Here is a 15,666-nt window from a genome sequence, read left to right on the forward strand (position 1 = left end):
GAGTTCCAGGAAAGGCACAAAGCTACACAAGAGAAACCCTGTCTTGAAAAAAAAAAAAAAAAGTCATAATTTCTTTGGATAAGCTTGTATTTGTTCTGCTGTTTCATAATAGTAAGATTTTTTTATGAAAATATGTACAAAAAGTCCATGTATGTGGGCAGTTTATGTCAGGTATTTTTACCTTCCTACTGTGTGGTCTACAAGAGCCAACAGCCAGGGCTGGCGTGTTTGGATAATAGCACACTGAAAGCTAGCAAGTTTTCTTTGTAAATTTAATAGCATTTCAGCATCAGCTTGTCCACATTTCAGGAATGAATAGAAGTAATAAGTATGTTGAGTGGTTTATACAGATATATGTATATTACTAGCTGTAGGTCTGAAGGAATTTTAGTAAAATTTTATATATATATATATATATATATATATATATATTCAAATTATATAGATTTCAGATCCTAAATACAAAATACAAAAAATAGATTTTAAACATTTATTTATTTAATGTATGTGTGTTTATATGTATGTGTTGGGTATACCTTTTGAGATCAGAGGACAACTTTTGGGAATCAGTCTTCTCTTTCCATTATATTTTCCCCAGAGCTCAAACTAAGGTCATCAGGCTTGTCAGCAGGTACCTTTACCTTCTGATCCTGATCCATCTTACTGACTCCAAAATAGATGTTTTTGAAATGTCTGAAATGTTATTAGATTATGCTTTCATCATTTTATATTTGATAACAGTAAAGATGACCCACCCCGGCTCTTCATTATTCATTTATTCAGAAAATAAATATGCCTGTAACACTCTTCTGGACCTACAACAGAATATATTTATAAGCAATTCAAGGGGACTTTTAAATAATGAAAAATGTTATTAAAGGTCATCCAAGTGGCTGAAAAAATGAGGAAATGAGGTCTTATAGTAACTTAGTGATGGATGACTTTAGTTCAGTTTAGTTCATGATTTTACCACATGGTTGATCTGGTAGCACATCACACAGATTCATGGGGAAACACAGAAAACTAAAACACTAGCAGTTTCTGTTGAGAAGGTAGTAGGTAGATAAGTGTATCAAAAATCATCCCAACTCTAATTCCCTGAAATCTGAGAAAATGTGACTCATATAGAAAGCAAAGTTAGACCGTGTGTTAAACTAAGGTTGGTTATCGGCTGACTCCACAGGAGGAGGCTATATGACTTGATGTAGGTAGATCCAGTGTGATCACAGGGTTCTTATTAGGAACAGATGGAGGCAGAGCCTTTCTTGTCAGAACCTGGATGTGTAATATTGAGAAATCTCAACATGACTGCACTAAGGAAGAGAGGGAACAGAGAAGCAGGCAGCTTCAGGAAAGCAGAAAGCAGGGGCATAAAACTCCCCTTTAATATCTTGAAAGAGAAACAGCCAATTTCATTGTAGACTTTCATGTATATGAGACCAGTGTTTGTCTGTTTTATCTAAAACACATAATAACATTAGATTTTATTAAATTGAACTACCAAGTTTCCAGTAATTTCCTGAAGTATAAAAAAGAAAAAACAACAAAAACAAACAACACCAAACATCTACCCTGCACATTTGATCTGTATGTCAGAAACCAATCATGTGGTTGATATATTTCTGGTAGCAAGAATAAAGCCTGGGTCATAATATATTCATTAGATATTTTTTACTTTAATTAATTCCTAGTGTCTTTATATAATGACTGTAAGATACAAGATAAACAATAACTGAAACACTTTGTACTTTGTAAAGCATGTTTATACCCACTATCTGACCTTACACTATATAATGAAGCACACAGGTATATAGTATTGTTTTTAACTTACAGATAAAGAAATTAAAGTTACAATATGTGAGAGAAATTCAACTGTTTCATAAGATTGTAAAGGGAGAACCTTGTACACAGTCTTCTCTTTGAAATTTAAACTTTATAAGCTTCTACTCCTTAACTAATTAGTTCTGGTGTTCACACTAAGAAGTGCATATCCAAGAATTTTTCATGAAACCATATACATGACACAAAGTTAATTAACTGAACTATCCTGTTATTTCCCAGACACCAATAGCAAATAAAAACATAGCAATAACTATCTAAAGAAATGATGTAAAATCATTAGTAAAGGCAGATTCAACACATTTTTAAATATCATTCCAACATAGTTTTAAAATGCCTCAGCTAAATCATACAAAAAAAGTACTATTTCAAAGGAAAATCAGAAAGCTTAATTGATGTAGAAGATTGTTTAAACATAGGTTTTCAGATAAGACATGGCTGAAGAATGACTCCATGTATAAACCCAATAAGTTCAGGGCTACCACTTGTCACAAAGATGGATCCAGATGACAAAATCTAAATGAACTAATGGATGGAGAAGCAGGTAACCATAATGATGGTGAGGTAATGAAAAAGAGATACAGAAGAGTAAGAGGATAAGAGTAAGAGGATAAAGGATGTGTGATAATGGTGAGTGTGACAATCAATTTTCACTTCCTTTGTGAAGATTGATGGAGTAGAACAAAGTTTCACATCTCCCTATCAATGACTTGATAGAGAGGCTGGAAAAAATCCAAAGAAGCCGCTAAGAAATGTTAGGTTAGTGTGCTTCCCAGTACAAATCTGAGATTACTGTGTACATGTGGACCTAGTAGATTAGAAAATGACACCGGTGTGAGGAGCTTTGAAATAGTGCATCATGGGAAATCAGATAACCAAAGTGTGAATGGGGACAGGTGTGATGGCTGGGGCAACAGCTATGAATTTCAGCAATCCATCTCTGTGGAAATGAGAGGAGTAGAAACTTTAGTGGGTAAAAGAAAAACAAGATTACATCTCATTTTTGAGACTAGATTTAACACCAATGAGGCTCCAAGAAAAATCTATAGATTGCACAATGAAATGAGAGCCATGGTGATCAAATACCATTGTGTTTTACTTTTAAAATTTTGTACATGTCCCCTGAGATCTTAAGGTTCAGTTTCTTTTTTTTTAAGTTCTTTTTTTATTAAGAAAATTATTTTCATTCATTTCACAACAATCAAAGATCCCCCTCTTCCCTCCTCCTGCCCCCCCTTCTCCCCCCCCACCTTCCCCTCCCAACCTACCTCTTCTCTCCCCAACAAGAAGGCAAGGGCCTTCCATGGGGAGGCACATCCAACAGAGCAAGTCCAAGCCCTTCCTCCTGCCTCAGGGCTGCACAAGGTGTCCCATCAAAAAAGCCCACTCATATACCAGGGATGGATTCTGATCCTACTGCCAGGGGCGCCCAAGCAGATCAAGCTACACACCTGTTTTAGTTCTTTCTTATTTTATTTATTTTATTTTTCATTTTACATACCATCCCCAGTTTCCCTCCCCTCCCATTCTGCTCCCTCCACCTCCCCCATCCCACCTCCTACCCACTCCTTGCAGGGAGTAAGGTAGATCCAGATTCTTAAATTTTAACTGGAGATAGTAATGTTTGATCTCAGGAGTTTTTGAGGCTAAGAACTCAGGGCCAAGACAGGAGTTTTTGTTTCCTTCACAGGGAGAGCTAGAGATGTATGTGGCCCTGCGGAAAAGCTGCACTCCATTTGATACAGAAGCCCTGGAGAGAAGATCTGTGCTTTTTTACTATCAGCACATCTGGAAAGAAAGCCACAATCTACCACTGAGGTTTCCTCCAGTGACCAGCTGCCTTTAAAATCATGGCTTACAGGAGAAACCAAGTGGAACTGCCTTTAGACTGTGGAGGATAAAGCCTACTCCCAATTAGAACTTCACACCAAATTCTAACTCTGTTTTTCACCTTTAGACATTTCATCAATAAATGTTATTGCCTTGCCTCCTCGAGGCTTCCATCAGTAAGAACATACCTTTGAGCTAGTTTCCAGAGAGTTGAGGAGACCAGTAATCAAGGAGTCACTCAGGCTTTCTGAATGACAGTATGAGCTTCACAATACCTAACCTTGGCCCCATGATAGATATTTGTAAGGAAAACTAAATAATATAAAATAAAGTCAGTGTAAAACCTCTCCACTGGATAATCATAGCAAGCATTAGATAATATTTTTGTGATTATTTAAGGCCCACACAAAAGAGTGGAAAACATTGTGCTACCACTGTTAAAGTTACATTTATTGATAAAGTTTGTGTCACTCTTGTCTTGATATTCAAAATGGATTCATATCAGATTATAAGCAAAATCAACCATGCACACTATGAACCTGTCATAAAAGATAACATGGACATTGAGAGGTCTGGAGAGATGGCTCAACTATTAAGGGTGAGGCTCACAACCAAAACAAGAGAGTCAGAAGCAGCTCTGGGTGTCAGATTTGGTGCTATGCTCGGGAGCATTTCCTTTCCTACCCAGACAGCTGTGATTACTGAGTAGCAGCTCTCTGGTTATGAGTCACACAAGGTCATACTTCAATTAGGATATTTTGTGGATCTATACATGAGGGGTTTATTTTGCTTCATAAGGTTTTATTTATTGCTTGTTTGTTTTCCTTTCACATTTTTTTGGGGGGCGAGACTAAACACTTTCAGCCTAGCTACAGTCAATTAGTATTATAATTATCTTTTAATTAAATTTCCTAATCCAAATTTGTCCCTGAGAAGATTGATGTTTTATTTCATTAACAATTATGAAAAGCCAGTATAAATAAAATTTTGATTTTAAAAAATACTGATTCTTGTGACTTAAATAAGATTTGAAGATGTTTTTGACTTTTGCTTATTAAATATGCTGATGATGGAAGTGGACAAAAGGACTATTTGGATGGGAAAGAACAACTTCCTTTCCTTTGTTAAAGGTTTCAAGAAGGCTCCATTGAGTGGGTCTTTCCTGAAGGTTTAAAGGATGGCCTCAGTGTGTTGTGTATGACATGAATCACAATCTTACATGCAGTATTGTGAAGTGTGGATGTATAACCAAGATGCAGAGGAGAGATCACTAGATGGTAAATTGTTAGGAGGAAATATCAGGAAAAAATGGCAACTCTTGTCAGACTAATACTGTGTGTCTGTTATGACAATACCACACAGAACTGCCCTGTTAGCCGAATCCCTTGAGCAACACACATATGTCTTACCTCACACACTCAGGCCCTGTAACCAAATCTTGGATGCATTGTATATTTTTCCCTCCTTACACCCTCAGAAACTGGCAACCACAGATCTCTTGAGTTCTTTCACTGTTATGCCTTTTTGAAAATACCAATTTTAAATCATACATTATTTAATCTTTTTTAGATTGCTCTTTCACATATCTGCATCAGATTATCATTTTCATGGTTTGATACTTCCAAATTTTATTGATAATCAATATTCCATCTTGCACATAAATAATTTTCTATATCCACATACTTACTGGAGGTAATTTACATTGCTTGTGGTTTTGTCAATTTATGAATAAACTTCTATATATAGTTCTTTGAATGCATACATTTTCAATTCATCTGGGAAGAAAATACCATCAGGCAACAGTTCTAGCTGATATGGAAAAAGAATGCTTCGAATGGCCAAGCCCTGTCAAAGTAGTTTCACCATGTTGTAGTCCATCAACACTGGGTGTGGCTCTTCATCCTCCATCCTCAGCTGCATTTGGTGTCCTGCAGAATCTGCAACCATCTTCTGTAAAGGAATGCTCTTAAGACAGCACAAATAGTCTCTGAGTTCTTTCCCCAGAACACACAATGCTGAACATCATTCCATGCAATAATTTCTCATCTGTGTGTCTCCTTTTGTGAAGTGCCTCTTCTAATCTTTTACCTATGTTTTAACTGAGGAAAATTACCTTTTATAGTTAATATTTAAGAACTAGAGAGATTGTTCATTGGTTAAGAGTATACACTATTCCTGCAGAGAATCTTAATTCATTTCCCAGCGCTCATATCAAGTGGCTCATAGCCAACTGTACTCCAGCTCCAGGGCATCAGACACTCTCTTCCAGACTCTACAGGTACCTGCAACCAAATTCACATATCCATATATATATATATATATTTGAAGTAAGTCTTTAAGATTAATATGTGATATCTTAGAGAAGCCATAAGAAAGCAAGTCTCATGATGCACAAAAACTAAGATCTGATCATGAAGAGGACCCTAAACATTGACATGAAGTAATTTCCATTCATAGTTTGATGAAAGCTACAAAGTTCTGAGTTGTGATGCCCAATAAAGCAATGGGTATAATCACAGTGTATGCTCTGAAGAACTTCCTATTTGATCAGATGGAATTATCAATATATTTCTCAAGATGGGATAAGCCATTTACGTCTAATAAATATATGATTCATCTTGTTCTAAGAAAATTCCTAAGAACTCAATGTTAAAAATTGTTTTCCAGGTGGTGGCAGTGCACACCTTTAATTCCAGAACTAGAGAGGCAGACGCAGGTGAACCACTGAGTTTGGGACCAGCCTAGTCTATAAAGCAAGTTCCAGGAAAGCCAGGGCTATACAGAGAAACACTGTCTTGAAAAACCAAAAACAGTCTTTTTCTTATTATCATTTCTTTCGATAGTGAGGAACTAGAGAGTAGGGAGGGAGAGCAGAAAGAAATTATTTTTCCATGTGCTTAACATGTATTTAACAATTATGGTGAGATCTGTTTTAGCTTCAAAAAACTGCCTGATGAGTAGACAAATATCAAGAAGAACTACTTTAATGTTGAGCCTGTCTGATTATATGCTAACATGTGCAGGAGGTTCACAAGAAAAATGTTAAAATTAAAATCAACAAATAAAATATGACTAATGAGATAGAGGAAAATTAGAAAGCCATTGGGTCAGACTAATTTCCCCAAAGAGTAGAAGCTTGCCCCAGACCTAGTGGAGGACCAGGCTCGAGAAAGTGGCAGTGACAGTGGAGATCCTGCCTTACAGAGACTCCTAAACCTAGAGGAAGAATAATGGCATAGGCTGTGAGGTAAAAATGTGTTTTGCATATTTGAGAAAAATATGGAAAGCCAGCCTAGTCAGAGCAGCTGAGAGAAGGGAGCATTGAGGGCCAACCTCTCAAGTTGCTTAGCTTCTATTTCTTTTTCAAGAAAAACAAAGAAACAAACAAAAAACATGTAAATTTCAGGTACAAACAAAATCTCATTAAGCTTCAAGGAACTAAGCAATGGAAAGTTTCTAGTACCATATTCCCATAGGCAATTCAACATTAAAACAATGAGTGCTAAAGCAGTAAAGTGAGCTTAGGAAACTCCAAACAAATTTTAACATTTCCCATGATGACTATTACAAAAGACAATAAAATATTACCTGGTATCTCTTTCCTATAGTCCTTCCTGTTAATATAACCTTGAATTTGTTGGAGAGTATGAGGTCCCACTTTGCTATTTTAGAACATCTTGCAGCCAGTAATAACCTCCTGACAGAGACAATACTAGTGAGACATAAGCAATATTCCAATAAGAAGTCGGGGAAATATTGGCTTCCCAGTGGAAAGGCAAGAAGCAGAGGCATTGCCCCACCCCAACTCCATCCCACCTTGAATGCTTTTGTGATGAGTAACTGAGCACCAGATGTCTTGAAACTGCTAAGAGTTCAAGCCTTCTTCTCTGACAGAATCATCATGCAGCTAAACACAGGAGAGAAACTGCAAATCTTCCCAAATTACAGTAGGAGAGAAATGCAGTTCTATGGCTTCAAGATTAACAGATACAACCTTAATTGCTACAACTAATTGTGTTTGTTAAATGAAATGCCAAATACAGCCTCATTTACTTCTTCTAAAGGGTATTTTGACACACATTGTTCTTGTTGCTAATATAATTGCTCTGAGCTCAATGAATAGGTAATAGGCACAGAAGGAAGCGATGTTTATTGGACTCTTATGGGGCCAGGCAAAACCCTGGTAATCATGTTAGCAATGTGCTGAGGCCAGTATGGTTTCTATTCTCATTGTATAGAAGAGTTTTCTGAGATATAGGAGAATGTAAGCAGGAATCCATTGCCACATAACTCAAAAGAAGCAGAGGAGGGTTTGCCCTGGGCTACAGAAACTGCCTGTAATCACTCTTTGGCCTGTGTCCTAGAACTAATGATGTATTCAATGGTTCAACACAAAAACTGTAATTTTATGTATTAACTCTGAATCCTTCACAGTTAATGTAGAGTTACGTTCCCCAAGACTATATGTATAATATACACATTATATTATGTATATATTATATTTATGTATGTGTATAAAATATACCACATATATTTACATGAGTATACATATATTACATGCATTCAAGTTCAATATGCATATATTTTTATTATTGTATTTTGAATGAATAGTTAATATTTATTAATAGTCTGTTGGAAAAATATAATATTATTGATAAAATAGTTCCTCTAGAATCACTGGAATGAAAAATAGCTAAGTGACACAATTTGTATTCTTTTAGAATTGCAATTTAATGAAAACAGTGACAGATTGTTAAAAGACCAAATTAAAGGACAACCTGCTAATTAAATTTATTGAACACAGTGTGTTTCTGTTTGTTTTGGAAACCAGGAGCTGTGAAAACATTTGGACACAGACTCTGCAGCTGTCAAATGCTGTTCTTGAGTGGGACGTTCCATTCACCATTATGGCAGAGCTTCAGTGTCCTGCTGATGAAAGAAATTCCCACCAACCTGCACTCCAGAATGCAAGCAGCTGCAGTCTGTTAGTTTAAGGCTGTGAGGATGCAGGGAACAGACTTTATAATAAAAGGACTTGGAACATGTAAAGTAAGTAGCCACACTCCTTTGGTGACCACCACCTCAAATTTGATGTGCTGTTCTGTAATTTAGTTAAATGCTGATATTTCCTTAAATTGTCATCATGTCATGTCCCATGAGTGTGTAAATGCATATGATAATGATGTTCTTGTCTGTTGGGCTTCTTAGGATTTCTTCTGACTGTTTTGACATCATTGTTAAAGTATCAACACATCTTTCACCATTTTGTTGCTATATTAACAAATAAAGGCCAAATTCACATATTTAGACATGTTATATATTTACATATTTATCATGTAGATAATATATGCATATAGTATGTATAGTGGAGAATTTTATATATATGTATGTATTCACACACATACATGCATACATACATATACATATAAATGTGTATATATATATAAATGTTCTTACCCAGATAAATTGAACAGGCTTCACACAATGTGAGCATTTAAATCAATTTATTAATTATATGAGATATACACCCAATTTCTTTTAACTTGCTGACTCATTTTTCATTCTCTGGAAGACTTCTTTTGCAGTCTAGTAATATCTAAAATAGCATCCTCACTCAAATGGCTACGGTAGTGTGTACATGATAAATGTCATCACAGTATCTAGCATTTGAATACTTGGTCCCCAGTTGGTGGCTGTTTGGGAAGGATTAGGTGTGGCCTTGTTGGAGGAAGTATGCCATTGGTGGTTGAAGTTGAAGTTTCAAAAAGTTTTCTCCATTTTGAATTGATAAATTTTGCTTCCTGTTCGTGACTCAAGGTGTGAGCTCTCAGCTGCTGTCCCACCTGCCTGCTACCTGTTAGTACCCCAGCTCTGGCATCACATCCTTTAAGCCATCTGGAAACACTATCCTCAGATATACCTTCCTTCTGTAAATTGCCTTGGTCATGCTGTTTTATCATAGCATTATAAAAGTAACTCGTGAAGCTACTCTCCCTTTGTCTATCTTCTCATTTCTCTCTGGTGAACCTAAAGTGTTCTGCGTGGATTTGTTTTCATATTTATATCCTCAAAAATGGAAATATCTCTTAGTCTCTATTGGATATTTAATACCTTGAGTGCCTCCTGGCCTTTTTAGGTGCTCGTAGGATGCTCAGTGACCTAACTAATGAGTGCACAATTCTGAATTCTTTGTGAACCAAATTGCTGACCAATGGATGTCACAGCAAATGTATAATGGGTAACTTAGCTACATTCTTGTGAACTGGGCACCACAGGGCATGACTAGCTTCACCATAGAATTCCATTTCTTTCTTCCTTCACTATGATTTCATGGTTTAATCTGGATAGTAAGAAAATTACATTTAATAGTCAAATTCAATGCTTTTATAATTATTTGACAAGCAATGTCTACATTGAAGTAAGTGTATACTGGTTATCATGTTTGATCAAAACATAATGTGACTTCTGGGGGACCATATAATTACACACAGAATTTTTTAAAATTTAATCTCAAGGACTGGGGAAATAGATGAATAAAGCTGATTAATACTTATATATATTTTAATCTTTTGATTATTATATTCCACTAAATTAAATCCAGTTTGCTAAATACAAAGAGAAAATAGGAAACGTGATTAGCAAAATGACTTATCTCACTCCTGGTGCAAGAGATCTGAAAATTACAGGGACTTGCCTGCTCACTTTGTACTGAACACTTGACTGGAGAGCTAGTGAATTTTAATAAGAAAAATATAACTTACCATTATGTGATTTTTCCAGAAGAAATATTAACAAATATCTTCTTACTCCAGATAGGGGGAAGAAGACAGATCAAAGCATATCTACCTTACCCAATCAGTGAGTTTAGTAGGTTTTTTTCTTTTTTTTAAACAGGATCAGTAAGAGTTTACTTAGTGGATCACTGATGGCTTAAATGCACCAGCATCACTAAAACCCCCAAAACCTCACCATAGTATGGTTGATGACACAATAAAGCTGCATCCCTGGAGCTTGCCCCCACAGCGTTTAGGCAGGTCAAGAGGTCAGAGTCTTTCCTTCCCAGCAGTCCTTACCTTGGGAATGGGATAAGTTAGGCTTATAAATTTCAAGAACTTCCTGAGACTTGTGAATTATTTTGTGCGACTTGTTAATTTTCTTGACTTCCTGAGTCTTAATCACTTCCAAATGGAATCTTTAAATTCAGAGGGCATTATACACCTACCCACTAAAGGGTTTTATGTGTCCAAAGAGACTTTTTCCTCTCATCAAGTGGCCATCATTTTATAGCTAAAAGAACAAGGAATAAGTCTGATCATGAGCCTCGTGTACTTTCTATCCCTGGAGGAGTTTTTTCACTATCTATGATGGTGGTCCTTTCATAAGTTATGCTTAGCAATTTTGCTGGACTTCTACTTTTATTTCAAGTGAGCCTTGTTATAATAGTTTGCTTGTTTTATAAACTATTACATTGGTTTTCATATTATTTCAGATATGGCAACTGAGCATAAAATAATTTTCTTTGAAATATGGAACCAAACATTCATATATTATACTTAATTTAAATTTAAATGATCAATACCAAACTTATCTATAAGTATATTAAAAATGACATGGTTTAACATGATTACTTAGGTATTTTTAATTGTTTAGATAAGGTTAAGCATATATCATGGCTGTCCTAGAACTCTCTATGTAGTCAGGCTGTATTGGAATTTCTGATCGTCCTGTATCAGCTTTGAAACTGCTTGGTCATAGGCAATGCCGCTACATATAGGCAGTTTATTTGATTGGTTCATGCCCATACCTACCAATCTAACTATTCAATTTAGATTGATGTTACCTCTATTGTGGTGTTTAAGCAACTTACTTATGGAAATGTGCATTTAAAAGCATTTTTTTTTTTTTTTTTTTTTTTTTTGGTTTTTCGAGACAGGGTTTCTCTGTGTAGCTTTGCGCCTTTCCTGGAACTCACGTGGTAGCCCAGGCTGGCCTCGAACTCACAGAGATCCACCTGGCTCTGCCTCCCGAGTGCTGGGATTAAAGGCGTGTGCCACCAACGCCCGGCTTAAAAGCATTTTATAATAATGCTATTTACTTTGAACAGAGATCTGAATAGTTGAGAACACTGGCTATTCTTACAGAGGACTCAGAGTTTGATTTTAGCTCCTTCATGGTGGCTCACAACCATCTGTTACCCTTGTTTCAGGCGTGCAGCCACAACACCCAAACATAGATAAAATAAATTACTTTTATGTTTTATATCAAAAAAATCAAAAAGTGAGATGAATAGCTTCTAGCATGGATACATTTTATAAATTATTATTTAAGATGTTTAATTCATTTTACATATCAACCACAGATCCCCCTCTCATACCGCCTCTCGCTCACCCCCTGCCTTCCCTCCTGGACCCACTGCCCAATCCCCTTCTCTGAAAGGATAAGGTCTCCCATGGGGAGTCAGCAAAGCCTGGTACATTCAGTTGAGGCAGGTCCAAGCCCCTCCCCCTATATCAAGGCTGTGCAAGGTGTCCCACCATAGGTAATGGGCTCCAAAAACCCAGTTCGTGCACCAGGGACAGATCCTGAGTCCACTACCAGGGACCTCTCAAACAGACCAAGCTATACAACTATCTCCCATATGCAGAGGGCCTAGTCTGGTCCCATGGCATGGGTATCTTGACCCAACAGTTTGCAGACCACTCTTCATTCATAGTAATGAAACCTCTAACTACATATAACTTTTTTTATTAAAATTGTGTTGTTGTTTTTATCTTGGTAATTTTTTTTTATTTTATAATTAATTTAATTTTACATATCAGCCACAGATTCCCCTGTTCTCCTTTCCCACTCCCCAGTTTCGCCCCCAAATCCATCCCCCATTCCCAAGGCAAGGTATCCCCTGGCAGAGATCCCAGCCTGGTAGATTCAGCTGAGGCAGATCCAGTCCCCTCCTCCCTATACCAAGGCTGAGCAACATGTCAGCTCATGCACCAAGGACAGATCCCGGATCCACTACCTGGGGGCCTCCCAAACAGATCAAGCTAGTCAACTGTCTCACTTATCCAGAGGGCCTGATCCAGTTGGGGGGCTCCTCAGCTATTGGTCCATAGTTCATGTGTTTTCATTCGTTTGATCGTCTCACTAGATGCATAAAAGGCATTTGACAAAATCCAATCATGGTCTCAATATCTTTTGCTCATACAATCCCTCTTCTCTCTCAACGATTGGACTCCTTGAGCTCCACCTGGGGCTCTGCTGTGGATCTCTGCATTCACTTCTATCAGACACTGGATGAGAGTTCTATCATGACAGTTAGAGTGTTCAGCCATCTGATCACCAGAATAGGTCAGCTCTGGCATCCTCTCAACCATTGCCAGTAGTCTATTGTGGAGGTATCTTTGTGGATTTCTGGGGACCTCTCTAGCACTCTGCTTCTTCCTATTCCCATGGGGTCTTCATTTATCATGGTATCTCTTTCCTTGTTCTCCCACTCTGTTCTTGATCCAGCTGGGACATCCCGATTCCCTAAGCTCTCTTTCCCTTGACCCTTGCCCTCCATTACTGCCCCTCGCATCCAGTTTGCTCATGGAGATCTCATTGTCATTGGGCGATCCCTGTGCCTTTTTTAGGGTCCTCTTTACTAGGTAGCCTCCCTGGAGTTGTGAGTTGCAGTCTGGTTATACTTTGCTTTACATCTAGTATCCACTTATGAGTGAGTACATACCATGTTTGTCTTTCTGAGTCTGGGTTACCTCACACAGGATGATTTTTTTTCGTTCCATCTATTTACCGGCAAACCTCATGATGTCATTGTTTTTCTTTGCTGAGTAGTACTCCATATTTATATTACCACATTTTATTTATCCATTCTTCAGTTGAAGGGCATCTAGGTTGTTTCCAGGTTCTGGCTATTACAAACAATGCCGCTATGAACATAGTTGAACATGTGTCCTTGTGGTATGATTGAGCATTCCTTGGGTATATGCCCAAGAGTGGGTTTAATGATTTTTTAAAACAATAAAAGCAAATGTCATGTTAAGCTTAATAGTACTGTGGTACTAAATATTGTCTTCTGACGTGTTTTCTGTATTGTTAGATTCAGTCCATATTGTTAAAACACTCAAGTATTAATTCAAAATGGATAGATCGTGTTTTAATGATTAATAAACACAACAACACAGGATTAACACAAAGTGTTTAGTGAAATGAGAGTAGTATATACTGCTCAGATTCACTAAAACTCTTCCGTTCTAGACTGTGTCTGTCCGCACTACAGCCATGGGGGAAGGATGGTAATGGGAACAAACAAAAGACTTGCACACGAATAACAAACAGGGTCCAGCGAGTTATGTTTCATGTTTTGGAGTTCTGAGCACAGAAGAAAACAGTCTTTACAACAATGTGTTAACTATAGAATCTCCAAACCCTGCAGCTATTTAATCAGGTAAATAATAGAGAGCTGTGGAAATCATGGGAATGTAAAGCTAGTTTTCAACTTACATAGAAACTTCCTAACTTATTGCCTCAATTCCTGTTGTGTTAGGATGTTGTGCAGACCAGCTACCCCAGGAACAGTTCAAAATCCCCAATAGTATTTGAAGGTTCCTGTAACTACTAGAAAAATATTCAGATCGATCATGTGTGCTAATGTGGTGCATACAAGTCATTTTGTCTGAGAAATTTGAACTTAGGACACTTGAAATCAAATCCCTCTCTTAATGTTTTTTTAATTGTAAGTTTTTATTTAAATTATTGTATTGATAAATTGGAAAATATCTGTGTTGTTATTTAAAGAGAAGATTCTCTAAAATAGATGGTAAGGATTTAGGAAGAAATGAGTAATTGAAAGGCAGAATACGTACATCAGTAATTTTACAGGTGGTCCTCTAAAAATGACTAAGTTTTCTGCAAATAGAAGAGAAATCAGTTATGATTATTGAAGTTGAAAAGATTCTTGATAAAGGGCACACGTGATATGTTTGAAATTCCAAAAGACTCATACCTGCTTTCTCACACTTTCATCTTGTATGTATGTGTGTGTGTGTATGATACGTATTATATGAATTTTATATATAATTATACATATAATATAAAATGTATTAATTCATGAAATTCTTAAAAAAAATTTTAGAAATGGGATAGTCTATTGTTCTTCCATAGTTAAACAGAAACACATTTCCCTGTTGTTATATCACACACACACACACACACACACACACACACACACATATATATGTACTAGATATAAAATATTTACTTATAACCATTTTAGTTGATGTCTCACATAGTTTATGTTAAAATTTTTCCCACCTGTTATTTTATTGTGAGTAACAAATATTTTCTATCAATGTAATTATTATGTAATTCAAGCCATTTGATATTAAAAATCAAATTACTGAAATTTTGTCATTAACAAATTTTTAAGGATGTTTCTCTCTGTATTAGGAGCATGCATATCTATTATCATATTTATTACCTAGCCAGAAGATAAATTTGGGGAGTAAATAAAAAAGTAGAGGTATGAAAGGGATTAGATGGTGGTTAATAGAAAATTAAAGAGTTTAACAAGAAGATGATACATTGAGGACTGTGAAAACAGGTACCTGTGATATGTTTGAAATTCTATAAGAGTCATGCCAGCTATGGAGAGCAGAATCTGTAGAATGAACACTGAAACACAGAAAGCAAGGACACAAAGAGTGGAGATGAGGCTACAGCAATGCTGGGATTGGGGACTTCTGACAGCAGTGTGGAATGGGATGGAGCTGTGGAGATAAAGGATTTGATTGGAAAGCAGTTCTCAAACATTTAAGTGTCAAACTGATTTCTAGTTGTAGAAAATTTTCAAATGCAACTTTGTACCTGAACTCTACATAATTTATTTTATTAACCATCAATAAAATACTACATCCAGAGATTTCTAATTCAATATTTACCTGAATATTTGCTCATTTTAGGATTAAATGTGTAAAATATGGAGATGATAAATTCCATGCA

Source organism: Peromyscus leucopus, chromosome 1 (assembly GCF_004664715.2).
Source record: "Peromyscus leucopus breed LL Stock chromosome 1, UCI_PerLeu_2.1, whole genome shotgun sequence".
Lineage (NCBI taxonomy): Eukaryota > Metazoa > Chordata > Mammalia > Rodentia > Cricetidae > Peromyscus > Peromyscus leucopus.